Source organism: Plectropomus leopardus, chromosome 5 (genome assembly GCF_008729295.1).
Source record: "Plectropomus leopardus isolate mb chromosome 5, YSFRI_Pleo_2.0, whole genome shotgun sequence".
Lineage (NCBI taxonomy): Eukaryota > Metazoa > Chordata > Actinopteri > Perciformes > Serranidae > Plectropomus > Plectropomus leopardus.
This window is the reverse complement of record NC_056467.1, coordinates 8,280,247-8,292,873: the sequence shown is the minus strand read 5'-3', so window position 1 is coordinate 8,292,873 and position 12,627 is coordinate 8,280,247. Positions and strand designations below refer to the sequence as shown.

The window sequence follows — 12,627 nt, the reverse complement described above, 5'->3', positions numbered from 1 at the left end:
CATTTTTTGCCACCCTGTGCAAAATCTGTTGAAACCATGATATTTATTATTACAAGTATTTAACCATGTTTAACTTTTGTTGTGTTTAATGATGATTACTACTAAATAGCCTCTGAACCAGGGGCATGTTCTAACATCTTGCTGTCTGGCTACACAGTATTTATCTGTTATGCAAGGACATAGGCAAGTTATATTATAGTATTATTTTAAAAAAACAGGTGTTTGTGAGTGTGTTTGTTTGCAAAAAGGGAGAACGAGGAGCAGAGAAAGAATTGCACTGTAACTTTGTGTGGGTTTCAGGACACATTATGAATAGGAATTTTGTGCATTTTAGCAGAGGATGTAGGGTTTTTTTGTGAGTTGTGATTTCAGTTTTACGGTCTTGTAGCTCTTCAGATGCATTTTGTAATGAAACAGGAATCAGAGCTTTGTTTTCTAATATAAAAAAGCACTGTAATTGAAAATCACAGCTCCACCCGGCTGGCGCATCCTCGGAAAAGAATCCATCGTACCCGGCAAGCATGACGCACTTTTACGTCGATGAGATTGCATATTTGTTGCTCAGAAACCAAGAAGTGATCTTCACAAAGGCTATTTACTGGAGAGAGCAGCAGTTAAACTGCACCGGACTCATCTATCCTCAGAGGTAGGCACTAATGCTGATGCTATGTGTTTGTTTAAATAAAATAGTTAGCAGAGGCAAACCTGATGACAGAAACAGCACGCAAACCGAATTAATAACTGGTGGATTATTTTGCATATGGACTTTAGTGGTGGTGGTAACTTGAAAATTTGACGAGGGAGATTATCTTCAAAAGACATGTATTTTTGTCTGTTATCTCCGGTAATATATATATGTGTGTGTGTGTGTGTGTGTGTGTGTGTGTGTGTATGTGTATATATATATATATATATATAATATAATATATATTTATATCTAAAACCAAAATAACAGTTGAGTTATTTGAGTGAATTTAAGTATAAAGTGATAAAGTAGATGATTATAGGAAAGATATGGATTGAAAAAAAAAATAACTCTAGAGGGTGACATAACACAATGCTTTTTAACTACATACATATAATATCATCTATATTTCGTTAGTATTAGTATTAGTATTAGTATTGCTGGGATCTTTTTTTTTTTTTTTTTCTTTTTGACAGTTTTCTGTACCGTTCAGTCCAGTGGTTCTAGCATATAACTTATAACCATCAAGGTTGTGTTGTGTTTTTGTTACATTTATGAGAAAATGAGTCCAAAGACAAAGTCCTCTAACGCCCTTGTTGACGGTTGTGCAGGTAAAATGGTGAACTGCTGTGGTCTGCTAACCTCCCAGAAGGAACCAGGTGAAGAGTTGTCAGAAAACAAACTGTCAAAAACATCTGATTTCCTCCATAACCTTTTCTGTACTCATGTAAACCTCAAATGCAAAAAGCTTATTTTAGTTGCATATGCACATAATGCACATAATTGCACATAATTGCATCCTGCTTTGCACACTGTGAGACAGAGACACTCTTTGATTATCTTGATTCACCTCTTGTGTACCTAAAAGGCAACAATGGGAGAGAAAAATGTCACACAGAATGTGTTCATTGTGTTTACTCCTGTTTTTGTGTCAGTTCCTCTGAAGAGCATCGAGGTGGAGGTGGAGGTGAGAGACCATGTGGCTACAGTGGTTTCCGCTCTGAACTATGAGAACAAGGAGGACAAACCAGTAGAGGCAGTTTTTGTCTTCCCTCTGCCTGGAGATGCTGCTGTCTGTCATTTTAGTGCAAAGATTGGACAGAAAGAGATTGTAGCTGAGGTGAAGGAGAAACAGAAGGTGAGCTGGGCTGTAAAAACTCACAATCAAGCCTAAAAACACACTAAATGATGCTCACATGTGTATCAACTGTACTCCAGGCTCGTGAGGAGTATGATGATGCACTGAGCTCCGGTCAGCAGGCCTTCCTGTTGGTGGAGAGAGTGAGCAGAGTCCAGATATATTCTCTCTGAGTGTGGGCAGTCTGCCTCCAGGAGAGAGTGCCTCCATCAGGCTGGAGTACGTCACTGAGCTGGCTGTGCAGGCTGATGACGGGCTCAGGTTTTGTCTGCCTGCTGTGCTTAACCCTCGCTACCAGCCTCAGGGTAAGAGAAAACAAGCCAACATTTTTAGCCCAGTGCACACAACATGTCCACACAAAAGGCTTTTACTGCAATATTAACATGACCAATAGTTTACTGTAAATGGTGTATCAGGCTGCATTACAGTACATTTACAGCTACTGTTAATGGTCTTTCACCTTTCAACAACTGAGGCCTGACCATAAAACAGGCATGGTTGTGTGCTTCTTTTGTTTGATGATATCAGTAGAAAGTAGAAAGAGCCATACAGCATTAAAATTACAATCAAGAAACAATGAAAAAAGCAGAACTGAAACATAAACATTTTGAGTTTCCTCAAGTTTGGCGCAAATGTCCTCTTGGACTTAAGAATGACTGATTACAAACATGTATGTAGACTGTAACATGTAACATCAACATGACAGATTTGCCTTTCTTTTTCTGGTCTCCCTGTATAGAGTTGCTAATGGACCAGTAGATTTCAGTGCGCAGTGTTTATTTGATTGTATGATTTTAGATTTGTCTGATCTGATTTACAGGAAGTGAAGTTGGAAGTGTCCAGGTGACCTCTGTTCCAGCCTCTCTGGTGCCCTACAGTCTGTCTTTTCTCTGCCCGAGTGTCCTCTCCTCGTCCAGTCTCTAAAGTAGAGTCCAACTGTTCCCTGGAGCCTCTCCAGTACCTCAACACAGAGCAAACTCAGGCCACGGTGGGTACAGTGTTGATTTGTCTGCTGTGTGTCATTGCTCCTCAATACTGAGAACAAGATATATACAAATTTATATGTATTGATGAGTGTGTTTTGTGAATTACAGGTCAAATTGGCTGCAGGACACAAGTTTGACAGAGATGTTGAACTGCTGATTTATTACAAAGACGCCCACCAGCCCACTGCTGTGGTGGAGGCGGGACAGGCCTCTGCCAAGCCTGGTGAGTGCAAATAGTGAAGGTTTTACGTTGCAAAGAAGTTAATTCCCTTCATCATCAAATGGAGGAGTTACACGTTTTATTAAATGTTAAGTTATATTTGTGGTCGTTTTTCTGTCTCTCCTCTGTGTTGCAGGCACTCTGATGGGTGATCCAGTGGTGATGCTGAGCCTGTACCCAGAGTTTCCTCAGTCTGTGATGTCTTCAGTCGCCTCATGTGGAGAGTTTGTGTTCTTACTGGATCGATCTGGAAGTATGTCAGGGGCACGTATGAAGAGTGCCAAGGTATTTATAATGTGCTATTTTCTCTTATAAAAGTATTCAGATTGTCACTCTTAAACAGCAGCCTTTATTATCTTTTTTTATTTTCCTTGAAGGACACTCTGCTGCTCCTGTTGAAGAGCTTACCAGTGGGCTGCTATTTCAACATCTACAGTTTTGGGTCTAGCCATGAACACATCTTCCCGTAAGTCACTCCTTCATGTCAGTCAGTCCAAAAAACAATTGTTCCTTATTTTCGAGCCCACGCTTGTATGTGTATGTGTTCATGGGTGGCAGTAAGAGTGTGGAGTACAGCCAAGAGACCATGGAAAAGGCTCTGAAACAAGTTGAGCAAATGACGGCTAATCTGGGAGGAACAGAGATCCTGAGGCCCCTGGAACATATTTTCAGCCAGTCCTGCATTCCCAATCAACCTAGACAAGTAACACACACACACGTACACACACACGCGCACACACACACACACACACACACACACACACACACACACACACACAACACACAATGCTACCACTCCTCAGAACCTCCTACTATTCTGTTTTTTGACTTAACATATTCATTCCTGAACTAGCAGGTGTTTTTTTTTTTTTTGTTTTAGGTTCATTCTTACCACACATTGTTATTTCCACTTTACCTTTAAAACCACTTATTTTACTGAAACAGCACTATAACGCCGCTCCCAGAGAACAATGTGATGACTCAACACACGCTGTGTGTTCTGGCTGTAATGCAACTTTGAGTGATTTGTAAACTCTCCTCCTTAGCTATTTGTCTTTACTGACGGAGAGGTGGGGAACACCAAAGAAGTCATCAATCTGGTGAAGAAGAATTCAGGTTCCCACAGGTGAAACTGCAACAACCACCCAATAAATAGCCAGAATATGCACCATGTTCTAATTCTTTTTAAATTTAAAGAAAAGTACTGTATTTCAGGTGTTTCTCCTTTGGGATTGGGGAAGGGGCCAGCTCTGCTCTTATCAACGGTTTGGCCAAGGAAGGAAGAGGTCACGCTCAGTTCATTACAGGGGGAAGAGAGGATGCAGCCCAAAGTAAGACAGACAACATAATAACCTGTCAAATTAAACAACGTAAAAAGAAAAACAGAATTGTGGTAATAGATGAATTAAGAAGAAAAAACATTTCCCTTTGATAGCCGAGGTATTATGTTTTCAGGTTTTCCTCCGTCCATCCATCCAGCACAATCTTATGAATGTGTTATCTCAAGAAAATCACGAGGGGATTTGTTAAAATTTAACATAAACATTCATTATGAGCTTTTTATATTTTGGTTGTCAAAGGTTAAGGTCCCTGTGATAAGAATACCTAGAGGGAATTCTTTCAAATTTGGCACAAACATTTAAGTGGACGCAAGGATGAAAATATGAGATTTTGTTGGTCAAAGGTCAAGGTCAATGTGACCTTGAATCTGTCTCTTTTTCATGAAAGACAATATCTAAAGATGGCCTGAAGGAGTTTTCCTCAAATTTGACATAAACGTCCACATTGACTCATGATATAAAATGATTAGAATCCAGTGGTTGAATGTCAAAGGTCAAGGTCACAGTTACCTTATAAAACATGTTTTTGTGTTTTTGGCCATAACTTAACCCAGGGGGCTCACCTTGAGACTGTACTGATTGTATAGATCTAGTGTGCTGCCGGGGGTAAGATGTGTGTGAAGCATCCATGTTTTCATAGACATGGATGTAAACTGTAAGCGCAATTTGACTTGTGCAAAGAGGCATAAAACTGCATGGCAGCATTTCCTGCTGTGAACTGTTTTTTCTCATCAGGTGATGCAGTCCCTACAATTAGCTCTGCAATCAGCTGTGGAAAGCATCTCAGTCAAGTGGAACGTGCCAGTTGGAGTCTCTGTCACTGTCCTCTCTCCACCAGTCACAGCACTTTTCCATGGTCAGAGGTCACTGATTTATGCACAACTTACTGTAAAGGTAGGAACAGCACCATCTATTACCTTTCGGATTCTTCATATAAACACAAAGGAAGTAACTTACCAAGAGAGAGTGTCTACCAGTACTCTCCCAGTTGAATATAAACAAAATACATAAATTGTTTTTAAAGTTTAATGTCAAAAGAGATTCAGGACACAGCAGAATTCACCTTCTCTCTAGAGCCATCATATTTCAAGAATCTTCAGGAGGGCCTCACAAGAGGGCTGTGTGACAGTGAAGTACAACCTGGCAGGTCATCCGTCTCACAACCAGCTCCACTTCAGTCTCAAACCTGCAAAGGGCACTGGGTAAATCAGGTTTTGGTCAAACACAACAGAAGCTGTGCATGTCAGCATGCAGATATTAGCATTTAGCTTGAAGCTTGGATGTCAAAATAACAATGTTTAATTTACCATTAATTCCCAAATACTGAAAGGTTGTGTTATGTTGTTATAGACTTTGTACAAGATTGAAGAGACATAGATCACTATTTAACATTCATACCAGTGGAAGGGAAATTCCACCGTTTCCCCTCCTGTCTCCTACTTGCAGATTAACAGTGCACAGGTTGGCTGCTCGGACTCTGATTCGCTCGCTGGAGATGGAGGAGGAAGAGCACAGAGGAAAGCAAGATGGAGGAGTGAAGAAGAAGGTGGTGGGGCTCAGTGTCCAATCAGGAGTGAGCAGTGTCTTCACTGCTTTCATTGCTGTCAACAAAGTTGATGGCAAGGCAATTCAAGGACCTCTGGTACGCAGAAATGTTCCAACAGCCAGTAAGTGTTTCCAAGAAAAATAAAAAACAAAAGTCACCCTTTATTAAGAGATATTGACCATACATTACAATTTAAAGAAGCATGATGATGCATTGTTTTCACCATAGACTGTATATATCTTTATTTACAGTCTATGGTTTTAACATTAATGAAATCATCAATAATTTGTAAAGCATATTTTTGAAATATCTCAATATTTCAAAACTTTTTTAAATCACTAGTTGGCCTGTGGTGTTCCTAGGGCTTACTTTTGAAGTATGCCTATGCTTAGGTGTGCTCCAATGTCCTTACATGCTCAGGGTAAGTATGAAAGCTAAATGGGATTTTTATCACATATCTGTGCATTTCTATACAGTATTAGAAATACACTGCGCAAATGACATATAGTACATAATGTCTAGTCCTGGGCATAGGTAGCATATACAGTTACCCAGGTCTCTCAGCAGAATCCTTGTGCTGCTCAGATTTATTGAGCGCTCCCTCAAACAACAGAGCATTGCCTTGATGTGTGACTTTTTTTTTATAAATGCCATCATCCCACATTAAAGAGACATACAGTTGCATTGGATGACATCTCACTTCGTAAGGATGACCGCAGACGTTGGTTTAAGGTCTGGAGAGCAGCTCTGTGCTGAGCAGACTGCTGAGAAGAATTAACTGCGCTGCAGGTGTTCATCATAATTAAGGACTATTTAACCAAAAGGCCCAGTATGGTTCATGTGTTTAATAAGTGCAGAAACCAATAGTTCACTTCTGTTTTTTGTTTACTGTATTGCTGGTGTCTTGACCTCGTGCTCTTTTCTGTTTTAGATCTCCATGTATCCTATTGCATGTCACACTCTACTCTGAAATCCTGTGGACTACAGGTGTCATGTAAGTAAAAAGATGAATGGGAATGAGAACAATTCAGGATCATTCTTTATTGTTGTGCTTACAAAAAAAAATGCTTTCAGAAACTGTACACAATTTCAACACCCAGTGAGTGTTTTTTTGTTTGTTTTTTCCAAGAAAAAAATTAAATAGCAGAAAACTTGTACACTTCAATCACAGTGTGCATATCTAGTTTTGTGACAGAGGGAAGGTTACCTCCTGGATATTAGGAGATCTTATCCTGGGAGGTCTCTGATGCACCACTTGTTACCTCCCGGGTATTATTTTGGTTGGTTGAGTAAACTTTTAGATCTTTGATGAGAAAGTTTGGTGGTGACTTAAGTACCTGTGTTGTGTTAAAATAGCTCAAGTTGAGGTGTCTGATGCAGTTAACATCTGGTACTGATGGTGAAATGGTATGTGTTACCAGTGTTACCAGGCATTCATGTACTGTAACACTGTTGAACAGCCACGGTCTACCAAGGTATGAAGGAGAAATGAGCCAAGCTAATAACATGTGTTAGTGAGTAGGCAGGCTTTCATAGTCTAGGCTGTGTCCTCATCTACCAAGCAGCGGTGAAAGCCTTGATTTAATGCATGGTGCATTTGCATACGTGTGGCAGAAAGACAACATTTTTAAGCACATTGTGTCATGTTCATTTAATCAGGCTATATTTAGAACTACGATGAATCATAATGCTTCGGGCAACAACATCCATATGATTTAACCGTAATGTGTTGCTATGACTGTTGGTTTTTGTGTGAAAGAGAGATGGAGTGTAACAGGTTGTGTGGGACCAAAGTACAGCACACAGGTGTCCAGGAACAGTTTGTAATGACATGTAATGTCACCACTTGGCAGATACAGGGCAGAGCAGGTAAACGGTACATAGTAGTTCAACATTCAAGCAAAGCTTCTCTAGAGTCTCTGATCGGGGAGGTCGAACTGGCTTTAGAAGCAGTTAAGTGGGCAGTGACATTAGCCTGGACACACACAGTTCAGTTTGTTAACAGACAGTTGTATATGTGTAGAAGCAGGCAGGGGATGTAGCTGTGGAGGCCAAAGATCCAGAACACGGTAAGCACACAGTTCAAGCAGATGATCTCGTAGGGAATGGGCAGAGGGTAGGCCGAGACCAGGCGGAGGGTCAAGAAGCCAGCAGGTAAGCACTCACAGGACACACTCATAGTCGCACAAGTGGTGACATGATAAAAAGTCTCTGGACCGCAGGAAATCACAGGTAAGCAGACAGGAACACTCACACTGTAGTGTTATCATCAGACGGTAATGTCAATAATGTCAATGACGTGGAAAAAAGATCTAAAAGCTGGGGACAGAAGGTTGGCAAATAAATCTGGGAATCAGACAAATCAGGCAGGTCAGAGGCATGCAGAATCGCTAGGCCAATGACTTAAAGTCAGACCTTTTTTTTGCAACTTGCGGTGCAGAGGCTCTTCCTCATGCAGCAGCACAGCATCTCTCCCTCCATCTCCTGTGTCGTGGTTTTCATGTAGGCAGGAGAGAGTTATCAGCTGCTCACTCAAACATCTTCCAACCCAGCACTGCGCTTTCTTGGGTTTCTTTCACTTCAGACTGACAGTGTGAGCCTGTTGAATCTTTTCAGGGTCATGGGAGTGTACAGATGAAGTAAACCAGGGTAAGACAGAAAGTAGCTCAGGGTAACCAGATTTAGCATTGACTTATGTAGAGTAATCAGAATATTTTTGGCATGATTTTGCCATATTAACGTTGCTTTTTTATTTCTGGGAAAACAGATTGGGAAGACGATTATGAAGATTATGCTGCTTGCGGAAGGGCGGGCATAACACAAAGTATGTACCTGTTTTGCTTCAATGTTATACACACATTATAGACTTGACAACATGATGACTTTTTCTATACATACTAATGATGATGCTTTCTAAAGAATAATTGTAAGCTAGGACAATTTCTGCCACCAACATGTGCACCTCCTGATGTAGTTGCCCATAACGCGTTTGTATCCGTGTCTTTCTCTTGCTGAGACTATCTGTACCAATGCTGTTCATTAGACCCAGTAGAAGACTTTGTGATGTTTTTGTGGGCTTCTCAGTGTTTTTTAAATTGAAGTATATAGCAAAAAATTCTCTCTGCATCCCAAGACATCTTGTGACACTTCACATGTCTGTCATCTGGAAATAGTTTCTTGACTGGCAAAGTAGCTAAGAATGAATACTGAACTAAGTGGTTTCCAATAACGTGATTTCATGCAAGCTATGTTAATCCACTTTTAACTCATCTTAAACTTGTTTGCAGTACACTATCTTTAGATCTGAACAAGTGATTAGGCATTTTTTTCTGGTTTGAAAACTGATCCAAAAATGAATCTGAAAATGCAAAAAATTCTGGCAGTGAATGCTTCTGTCATCATTTTCTTTCAGAATTTCAGAATTTGATAACCTTCATTCAAAAAAAAACTTGCAAGGATGAGTTGTTTCAAACTGTATGCTCTAAGTATTTTCCTCAGGGCCTGTTGCTCAGATGGATGAAGACCTCAGGATAGACCCTCTGCTGCAGCTGGTCTCCCTTCAGAAGGCGTCTGGCTGCTGGGTGCTGGATCCAGCTCTGGCTGATACACTGGGAAAGACCAGCGGGGAGGTGGAGGACAAAAAACCATCAGGAGTGAGTCACTGTCAAAAACAGTAACATAGTGTTAATGGGGAAAATTTAAAGCAGATTTCATGGCATGGTTTATTATGATGATACTTGGATAATGATTTAATGAAGCACTCTGTACAAAAGATACAAAATTGTCAAATACTCCACGGAATAATACAAAAAAAAGCGAGACCAACCAAAACCAAGTCTTTATAGTACGTACAATTATAAAATAGCGAGCTAAGATATAAACAATCTATAGAAATGAGCAGCATAAATTGAGGATTTTTTTTGTGATTTACGACATCCATTCATACCTTGGTGTAGCCAACAGTGTGGTGGTGGTCAAACTGCAATAACACCAATGGGAATCTCAGCTGCTGTGTTCTTTATAAACTGGAGTAACATCCAAATAAAACACAACCAGAATGAGAAACTGCGCATGATTTCTTCCTGCGGTATTTCTAACCACCTGTTTATTCAAGGTTTTGACCACATCAAAGTATGCAAATGTTTTTCTTTGATTTTGTTAATTCAGGTAAACCAGGAAGTGTGGGCCACCATTCTGGCTCTGATCTGGCTTCACGGTTTCAAGGCGGATGCTCAGGGAGAATGGCTGCTTCTGGCTATGAAGGCTGTGTCATGGCTCCGTGCTCAGAATGGTAACAACCAGAATAATGAGTGCTGATCTGTTGTTTTTATCAATGTTTACTGGTTAAAATGAGCTTTTTGTCCACATTCACTCTGGTGACGACTCGTTTTGTGTATTAAATTCTTTTTTTTCAGCACCATTTTTGACAGAGTGTGTGGAAGCTGGAAATGCTCTGCTGGGTTTCAATGTGCAGAAAGACGCCCTGCGACTCTGAGATTTTCATTAAAGTGTTTCATCTTTACGATCAGTGCGCAGAAGCAGATTCACTCCAACTTACAACCTATATCAACATTGCACCACACTGCACTATTTACCAAGTACCAATTAAATCCCACTCTGTTATGTTTTCTGTTTTCATTTGGTGTTCCCTTGTTTATATGTTTATTGGTCTTTTGAATATTTTTTTGAATAAAATAACTTGAGTACCTCATGTACTCTGATGACACAGCCTTCCTTGCCCTACTCGGCATAACACAGGACAAGAAACTCAGCTTCAGCCAAAACACCAGTGACAAACTTAAAGAACTTAATGTTGCTCCACCATCTCCTCCTGTTGTTGTACCAGAGCATTATTCAGCCCATTTTACTGTACTGCCCCACCTGTATTTAACATGTTTTATTTTTTTTTTTAACACAGCCAAACTCACACACATAACCAACATCACTGCCAAGATAATTGGTCTCTTCACACCCAACCCCAGAGTTAAATATCCGAGCCATTGTATGCATTGCCTCTTAAATCAAGCAGGACATCACTCACCCACTCAGTCAACCTCTCACCTCACTGTCCCTGGGGTGCAGGTACTGAGCTGTGAGGTGCAGAAAGGCCCACTAGGGAGAGCCTGATCTCCGCTGCCATAGTTGCCTTAAGTAATAGGCTTTGCTGAATGGGCCTGAGTGTGCACCGCTGTTTGTGTTACTGTTGTGGTGTTTGTTCATGCCTTTGTGCCATTAAACAGTTTACATGTTGTCACCTGTGTGGGTATTGTGTGCTGTTGTCTGCTGTTGTCCCCCCTCAAGAAAAATAAAGTCTAAGTCTATAAAATCTTAGCAGAAGAGTTTTATTTTAGACTGCTCTCTTCATTGTTCAGTAAAAACCATGCCGTGTGGCACCAGGTTTACATGCATTTTAGCAATCCAATGAATTACATATCACACATTGAGCTGTCAGCATACTTTTCTTGCCACATTGTACAAAGTTCAAAAACTGAATGACTTAATAGTGGGGTTTTTTTTTTGTTTTTTGTTTTTTTTTTTTAACTTTTTGTAATATTTAGGGTTGGTTATGCTAAATTATTGCTGAGTCTGAAGGACTTTTTTGTCTCAAAATTAATCCTGCACTTAAACTTACATCTTGCCCTCAGGCTGCACATTTTCATTTCTCTTGTAAGCAGTGGTGGAATACAACAAAATACATTTCATAAAATACTATACTTGGGGAAGAATTTGAAGTACTTGTACTTCACTTGAGTATTTTCATTTCATACCACTTTCTACTTTTACTCTACTGCACTTCAGAGGGAAATATTGTAATTTTACTCCACTACAATTAATTATAACTTCAGTCACCAGTTACTTTACAATTGAAGAATTTTGAACAGAATCATATGAAAACATAAAAGTGCTAAAACAAATAGTAGATTCATTGACAACAAATTTATTGGCAACTAGTTTAAAAATTCATTTCAAGCTAAAAAATTTCAATTTTCCAGCATTTCAAATATCAGGGCTTTCAGTTTAAACTTTATTTGTGATTGATTAAACTGATTTTAATTAGTCTTGCACTTTTAATACTTTAAGCACATTTTACTGATTATACATTCTTTTACTTCAGAAAGGATTTCAGTGCATGAGTTTTACTTGTAACAGATTATTTTCTTCAGTGTGAGATTAGTACTTTTACTTGAGTAAATGATCTGAATTTTCTCCACCAGTGCTTCCAAGGACACGGTACAACACATATGGGGTTAAATTATACTGTTATAGTGTGTATAGCTGCCAGTTGGGGGTGAAGTAAGAAAAGACTGAGAACTGTTGGCAGTAACACAACTGCACTGCATTTTTGTGTGGGCTTTATGACAAACTATGAGTGGATCCTTTGTGCGTTTTAGCAGAGAAAGTTGCTTTTTGTGAGCTGTGATTTCAGTTGTAGCAACTGCAGGTTATCACCAGATATACGATCGAGTTTTGCAGCTCTTCAGAGGCGTTTTAGAATAAAAAATGAAAGGAATTAGGCATTTTGGAGCAGGAGTCATGTTGCAAATTCGAGCCCCACCCACCTGCTGCGCACTTGCACACAAATCGAGCGTAACCTACCTTGTGGGAGTGACTTTCAGTTTCACATTTGTCAGTTTGCGTCTCTGCGAGTCGTCTCATCTTTACAAAGAGGACTGCAGTAAAACTATCGCGTGTAAATCAAAGGTTGGCATCC

At 39.9% G+C, this 12,627-nt stretch overlaps 1 pseudogene; it reads left to right on the top strand.

The window, feature by feature from the left end:
* The first annotated feature begins 588 nt into the window (after positions 1-588).
* On the top strand, positions 589-11,246 carry LOC121943713 (annotated as a pseudogene).
* The last annotated feature ends 1,381 nt before the right edge of the window (positions 11,247-12,627 follow it).